Here is an 8,266-nt window from a genome sequence, read left to right as displayed (position 1 = left end):
AATCTTTCGTCCCAATTTGCTTCAGTTAGATATTTGGTCACAGTGGAAAGAAGAAAAACAAAACAAAGGAACAAAAAACCAAAAAGCCCTCTGGTGGCTCCTTCTCTCCTGATCTTTACCTCATAGTGCTTTAAAGCATGAAATGAAATATGAAAATTAAAATTGGCTTGGGAATGAACAGAGTGGAGCTTTCCTGTCGGGAGCGGAACCATTTGTATCCTTTTCCCTGAACTGTCACCTCCCAGGGAGGTGGACTCAGACATCCCACGGCTCTTGGTTTTCTGACCTACAGTGTGGCCGTTACACCACTCACCCTAAAGTTGTCGGAAGGGGTTGTAAGGAGGGAAGGAACTTGAGAGTGCTTTCTAAAGGGAGAGGGCTGGAGAGATGGCTCAGCAGTTCAGAGCACTTGCTGCTCTTCCAGAGGACCTGGGTGAAGTTCCAGCACCCACAGTGGGATCTCTCAACCCCTGCAACTCCAGCTTCAGGAGACCTTCTGGCTTCTGCAAAAACTCACAGGCACACACATGCATACATACACATAAGTAAAATAAAGTAAATCTTTGAAAAAAAAAGAGATCATTCTTGAGATGGCTAAATTCCATCACTAACTGGGCTTGATTAACCCGATTAGACCCACACATCGATACTTCTGTTGAGAGGCAGAAAACATAAAACAGGAAAATCCTTGTGCTTTTTTTTTTTCTTTAATGTATTGGGGAAATGATTTTGCCCATGCAATCTTTCCAGAGAGTTAGCACACTCTAGGGTCTCAGCAGAATCAAGGCCAGCTGTGGTCACTACCCATGAAGACAGGCACCCATGATGGCCCAAAGACTCCAAAGTGTTCTCAGGGCTCCACCCCCACCCCTGCACCAGGCAGAGGCTGTTTTCCATGGGCCCTCAATGACCCTTGGGAAACAACACTCTCTAGTGTTGATGAGAACGTGCTGAATCTTGTTCCAAAGGACAATGAGCCATGAGTATATCACGCTGCATTCCAAAACCTAGTAGAAGGAGCATTGTTTCTGCATTTAATTATAGATGCTTCACTTTCTCTTCAGTGCGTGAGTCAGTGCAGCTGACTCTGGGGGAGTCACAATGCACAGGTAGCTCTTGCTGTTAAACAAGGTGTGACTATCGGGTAATGGGAGTTTTGTTTTGCTTTGTTGTTTTTTGAAACAAGCCGTCCCTCATGTACACATTCAAGTGAGCATTCCTGTTGAGGGTGTCAGTTAGAAAGCTCTGCACATGGTGACTTTCTTTTGTAATTAAATATTGGGGAATGTAGTATGGTAGGTACAGAGGCCTTCCCCGAGGGGAAGGGGCAGTATATTTAATAGCAAAACTCTCTTAGGAAAACTGAGCTATCCAGGTGTGAGGGTACATGCCTGTAATCTCCACCCTTGGGGAGGCTGAGGCAGAGGCATGGCCTGTATGGGCTACATATCCAGTTTAGGGACAGCTTAGACAATTTAGCAAGATCCTGGTCCAGAAAGAAAGATGGGATAGAGGAAGGAAGGAAAGGGAGACAGACTGGAGAGAATAAGGGGGAGGGGAGGGGGAAGGGGGAGGGGAGGGGAGAAGGGAAAGAGAGGGAAAGCTGGCCTGCCTATGTTATCCTCTGAACGGTAAGAGATCTCAAGCAGTCGGCTGGGGCAATGGTAACATAATTGGATATATATATATATCAAAGAGAGAGTTTTACCCAGCATTACACAGATACTTTTCCTAGAGGAAAATACCCATGTCTCTTCTGTAGCATGGACCTTGGATGTCCTCTAAAATCATGTGTCAAAGGCTTGGTGGTCATTTGGAAATGGAGAAAGCGTTAGTTGGTGAGGTCTAGCAGAAGGAAGTTAGAGCATTGGGGAATACCCTCGGAGGGGATTGGGGTCATGGCTCCTTCCCACCTCTTCACTTCCTGCCTGCATGGAGGTGAACATCCCTCTTCTATCTCACTTTCCCATTGGGGCTTGCTAAGTGGTCCCAGGCCCAAGGCAACAGGCCAACTAACCATGAACTAAAGCCTCCTAAACTCTGAGCCAAAATGAATTGTTGCTCCTTGTGTGAGTCAACTGTCTCGGGTATTTTGTGACAGAAAACTAACTAGCGTATCTCCTTGCCATATCCCTTAGTGCCAAAAGCCCTAAATATTTTGCACATAAAAGTATCCAAAGATAGGCGTGGTGGCTCACATCTGTAATCTCAGCACTTAGGATGCTGAGGTAGGAGGACTGCCCTGAGTTTGAGTCCAGCCTGGACTAAAAAATGAGACTTTATCTCAAAAACAAAGGAAGTCGCCGGGTGGTGGTGGCACACGCCTTTAATCCCAGCACTCGGAGGCAGAGCCAGGCGGATCTCTGTGAGTTCGAGGCCAGCCTGGTCTACAAAGTGAGTTCCAGGAAAGGCGTAAAACTACACAGAGAAACCCTGTCTCGAAAAACCAAAAATAAATAAATAAATAAATAAATAAATAAATAAATGAATGAATGAATGAAGGAAGGAAGGAAGGAAGTGGGGGCATAGCCCAATGGTAGCACACTCACCTAGCATGTACAAGGTCCTAAGTTTGATTCTCACAGATGATTTTGTTTTTAAGGTACCCAATGCTCATGAGACATGTGTCAGACCTTACTAGATCTCTTGTATTCCTTCTTCTGAAAACAGATGTCCCACGACACAGGGCAGCCACAGGATATCCAGGAAGAGTCTGGGTAGTGAGGGCCCAGTGTTCATGGTGTAGCAGAGACCAGGAGCCTTGAACCAGGCCATTGATTCTTTGCAATGAACACCTACATGTAAAAACGTATGGATAAAGGGGTTTACTTCATGACTCACTGTGTCACACTGCAGCTTCCATGACGAGATTTTCCCTTTCTACTTTTCCTCTCCTTTTTTTCTTTTTTTTTTTTTTTTTTTTTTTTTTGGTTTTTCGAGACAGGGTTTCTCTGTGTAGCTTTGCGCCTTTCCTGGGACTCACTTGGTAGTCCAGGCTGGCCTCGAACTCACAGAGATCCGCCTGGCTCTGCCTCCCGAGTGCTGGGATTAAAGGCGTGCGCAACCACCGCCCGGCTTTTCTTTTAAATTTTGTTTAGTTGGGTGGGGTAAGTGTTGGAATTCCTAGCCACTCCCCCAGCTACATGACCGCACAGGCACTGTCCAGTAGCCAGGCAAGATGTTTAATCATTCCAGGGCTTTACGTCCTACATCATCCGTGTGCTGTATGATCACACAATTTGCATGCAGAGTGCTCACGTAATCTATGTGCATGCATGGCGTAGCTATGTAAGCCCATTTGCGCATGTGTGTAGGGTGGGTGGTTGAGGTGTCCATAAAAAGCGGTCACAGACTCCTGCCCCCTCTTCTTCCTCTTTCTCTCTGCAGTCTTCCATAGGCCTAAGCACGTTCCCCTCTGTTCCTTCTCTTAATAAACTCTTAGAGTGGGTTTCGTCATACCTCTTGGCTTTTCTTGCACGGTAAACAGGCAAACAGCACTGCTAAATGAATAACACAGTACTGCGTAATAATAACTAAAAGTGGGGGTGGGGGAAATGATGGGATCGGGAGGCATGATGTGAAAGACAAAGAGTAAATAAAAAGAAAGTTAAAAAAAAAATAGAAGTTTCTATCTTGGGTGGAAATGAGACCTTTTGAATGTTGTTTTGATGCCTTACCATCTCTAATGGTTAATGTTGATTTTCAGCTTGCTGGGATTTAGAATTGTCATGGGGGGGGGCATCTCTAGGCCTGCAAGTGAGGCATTATCTTGATAAAGTTAGTTGAGGTGGGAAGACTCATCCTGAATGTAGGGGACACCATTCCATGATCGGGGGTCCTAGACTGAGTAACAGGAGAAGGCCAGCTGAGCACAGACGTTCCTTGTGCCTTGCTTCCTGGTCGTGGACACAATACGACCAGCCGCCTCAAAATCCCCCTGCCGTGACTTCCCCTCCACAGTGAACTGTGTCGCCTCACACTGTAAACCAAAATAAACCTTCCCTTCCTTAAGTGTGCTTCTCGTCAGATATTTGGTCACAACAGTGAAAAATGTCACTAATATGTCTCCCCAGATACTAGCTCCCCATTACTGCCATTAAAAAGACATTCAACAAATACTTGTGGAGAAATGACTGAATACAGGTCCTGATTAAGTGTGGACATCCAGTGCTCACACAGAAACTCTGAGCCAAGTGAGCCAAGGATGTTGTTCATGTTCCCACTCCACCATTACTTGGTGACTTGCTTTTTTGTTTTTTAATTTTAAAAAAAGTCAGTTTTAGCCGGGCGGTGGTGGCGCACGCCTTTAATCCCAGCACTCGGGAGGCAGAGCCAGGCGGATCTCTGTGAGTTCGAGGCCAGCCTGGGCTACAGAGTGAGTTCCAGGAAAGGCGCAAAGCTACACAGAGAAACCCTGTCTTGAAAAACCAAAAAAAAAAAAAAGTCAGTTTTTTGTTTGTTTGTTTGTTTTACTGTCAAGAAACACTGGCCTTCTCCTATGCCCTTGGGAAATGAGAAATATAAGGCGTTAATCTCTCTCTGAATTATATTCTGTTCATCTCAACATGGCTGCTGCATTCTCCTACCTCTAAGATCAGAGTTCTCTGCTTCCCCCTATCTGAAACAGCCTATAGTGTGTATTAGTCAGGTAAAACTAGCTCTGTTTCAGTAACAAACAAGCCCCAGATTTCAGTGACCTAAAATCGCAAAATAGAAACGCAAAGATTTCTTCTATCTTGGTCTCATTACATGTCCACCAAGAGTTAGTCGTGGGGGAGGAGGTCACTCCGAATTATAGAGAAATGACAATCTTAAAAAATAAACACTGTGAGGCATAGACCAGCTCTTAAAGTATCCATCACAGGTCTCATATACTCACATTTCCTTGACCAAAGCAAGCACCTAATGGATTTTGGTGAGGATATATAATCCTGCCAAGGCACTAGCTAGACAGAGAGAGCCCAAGCACCATTAAATAAGCCTTTTCATTTCAGCAGTTATGATTCATATTTTCCATGTTCCTTAGTGTGCTCTACGGTGGGAGAGAGGCTGAGTAGCCCGGTTCACCTTTGCCTGACAGGCCACATTAGCTCCTTGGCTCATCTTTCTACCTGTCCTTGTTCATGGCCAATTACTAGGGAACAAAGATATACCATATAGCAAGTGGCTATCCAGCTCTCTCTTCATGGTCCACTTCGAAGATCAGAAGACCTGCCCAGCACAGAGTTTGTTGTTGAAATCATGGTATTTGCCTTGTCATATCTCCTGATGGAAGGAAGGCCATGGGTAGGACAATCCATGAAGTTGGGTGGGACCTGGCCAGCTGTCAGGCTATTAATCAGAGAACAGAAGTCCACAGGAGTGAAATGGCAATGGCTGAAGTCAGGGACCTACCGTGTCAAGCCACCAGTGGCGATAAACGGTAGCTCTGGAACTAGGAAGCTAGCTTAGTGAGCACTTCAGTTCACTCCCCAGAATCTGTGCTGAAAATCCAGGTATGGTGGTGTATATTTGCCATCCCAGCGCTAGAGCAGAGGACCCCTGGGGATCTCCACCCAGCAAGCCTAGCCTACAAGGCCATTAGGAGGCCTTGTCTCAAAACCAGAGTAGATGGCATCCTGAGGAGCAACATCAAGGTTAACCACACACACACACACACACACACACACACACACACACACACACACACGTTAGCTCACTGTAACTCCATTTCCACACTTGAGCTCCATTGCCTCCAGCCTTTGAGTAAAGCTGTAGGTGAGACACAGCCCAGGGCTAAGGAGAAATAGAAAGAAATCTGTAACTTCTACCCACACAAGAGTCATGTATTTTGTAACCCCAGGACTCAGGAGACAGAGGAAAGAGAACGGAGTTCAAGAACCACCTAGACTCCCAAGTCCTCTGCCATCTGGCCTCACCTTGCCTTTCCAGTCTGATGTCCCAGAAAACCTACTACCCAACCACCGTCAATGGCTTCTCACTCCTTGTTGTTACCCTCCTCTAAAATCTGTTTAAAAGCTTCTCAAAGAAGACTTTTTTGTCTGCTCTGACTTGGTTCTTCCTGCATCTCCCTTTCTGAGGTCTTACACCCCTGTTCATTCTCAACACACGCATGAGAAAGATGAATGTCACCCAGTTTTGAGTCCGGAGTCCAGTAGTGCCCATTGTGTATGTAGCGGGTAGCCAGTTGTGCCGTGTTTGATGAACTGTAGCCTTAGTTCATTTTAAAAGGCTGTAGTGACCCTTCAGCTTCAGTAGATCTTCAGCTCTGCCCAGCACACTGAGAAAGTCAGTGTCGACTCCAGCACCCCATTCAGAGAACAGAGAATGGAGGAAGGCTTACCATGGCTAAGGCTGCATTAAAAAGAAGTGGCCACGTCCATTTTGGATCTCAACTTCTAACTCCCGCGTCCCTATTCTTCCCCCCTCTGTTAACCCCAAGCTGGAGAGTCAGCTTCCTACAGCCCACACACCTGAATACTGCCCAAGGCCTGTGCCCACTGTGTCAGCGCTCTAAGTCACTCGGCATGTGGCAAGCAAGGGCTCTGGTGAATTTTCTGTGCCACAAAGCCCCTGTGCACCCGGCTCCAGTGTTCTGGTCATTACAAGAGGTTGTGTTTTCCCTCCTGGGCAGTCAGAAATCTGATAAAATCCTAAAGAGGAATTTGATCATTCTCTTGGAGGACTTAACAAGTCATTTGGCCTGCCTAATCTGCTCGGACACCGTCTGGGGAATATTTGATATCCATGTAGTACAGGCTGTAAATTATTCTGTAGGGACTGGTCACAAGACCCTCACAGCCCTGTCTCAGCTGGTCATCAGTAAGGTTTGGGGACAGTCTCCCTCTCTTGAAGCCTCATTGAAACTGAAAAGATCAGGCTTCTCCTCCTTGGGGTACGTTTAAAGAGATACAGGGGGAAATCCTGCCTTCACAAACTTCTCCCACAACGCAGAGCTGGCCCCTTCCCTCTGCAGAGTTCAGGCGATGGATAGAGTCTTTTTGTTAGACTAATTTGTACCATGTTCTCAGCACCCTGGCACCCAAGTGCTTAACACACACACACACACACACACACACACACACACACACACACACAGAGAGAGAGAGAGAGAGAGAGAGAGAGAGAGAGAGAGAGAGAGAGAGAGAGATGGATTCTCTGTATGGATCAGTGCAAGGAAAAGATGAAAAGCAAGATCTGAAGGGTCTTTGGGACTCCTCTACCCTCTGATCTTAGATATGAGGAAACCAGACCAGCAAGATGGCTCAGCAGATAAAGGAGTCAAGTCCAAAGACCTGTGTTGGATCCCAAGCCCCACAGGGTGGAAAGAGAACTGACTCCTAAAAGTTGTCCTCTGACTGCCACAGCCCACCATGACAGAGTGCACCTCTGTGAGCTCCCCTCCCCGTAAGTAAATGAGTATAATAAAATATCCAAATACATAAATAGAGGGAGCTGCAGAATTGAGGCTGTTACTAATCACGGCTACACAGCTGATCATGACTAAAGACGAGACGCCAAGACGCACCTCCCCCAGTTCCCACAGGAAAAGAAAAAACCAAACCTCTACACACTAACGCACTCCCTCTACCCTTTCCAAAGCACCACATACACACATAACTCCGCCAACTGGGCCCTAAGTCCCTAAAGTATTTTATTACCCACCCCCATCTTGGTGAAAAGACTCAAGAGACCTATTCGTTGTCATTGTGTCCATCAGCAAGGGCAGAGAGTCAGGAATGACCCCCACACCTTCCTCCAGCTCTATTTCTCTGCTCTGGTTGAAACTTCCAGAACGTAAGAGCCCGGGTCTACACCTGGTAGGCCAAGAGCTGCCAGAAGAGCGCCGCTGGGTACTGAGAACTCCCAGACCCAGATTCGAGGTGCAGTGGCTGTGACAGGTGGCCCCCAGGTAATTAGGCCGAGCACCCCAGAATCTGGACGCCAAGTGAGACCGGTGTGCACACACCACCTGCCCTGTTCCCAGGATCCCGAGTGGCTCCAAGCGGGCTCTTCTGGGGATCCTGATGGCCAGGCGATGGCTCTGGGAGGTGGCTAGAGACTCTCGCTCAGCGCCGGGCTCCGCTCCAGCGAGGTCCGGGCGCTCTTTCCCAGGCGCACAGGTTTAGAAATAGGACGGCCTCGCCCGGCCGCCGCCTCGGAGGCTCGGGTCCCCATATATAGTCATATCCACCGTCAACTAGGAGGCCGGCAGGCGGCAGCGAATGGGCGTGCGGCCCCCGCGGGAGGAGCGAGGAGGGGGCAC

Source organism: Peromyscus eremicus, chromosome 7, assembly GCF_949786415.1.
Source record: "Peromyscus eremicus chromosome 7, PerEre_H2_v1, whole genome shotgun sequence".
In the NCBI taxonomy this organism is placed as follows: domain Eukaryota; kingdom Metazoa; phylum Chordata; class Mammalia; order Rodentia; family Cricetidae; genus Peromyscus; species Peromyscus eremicus.
This window is presented reverse-complemented; position numbering follows the sequence as displayed.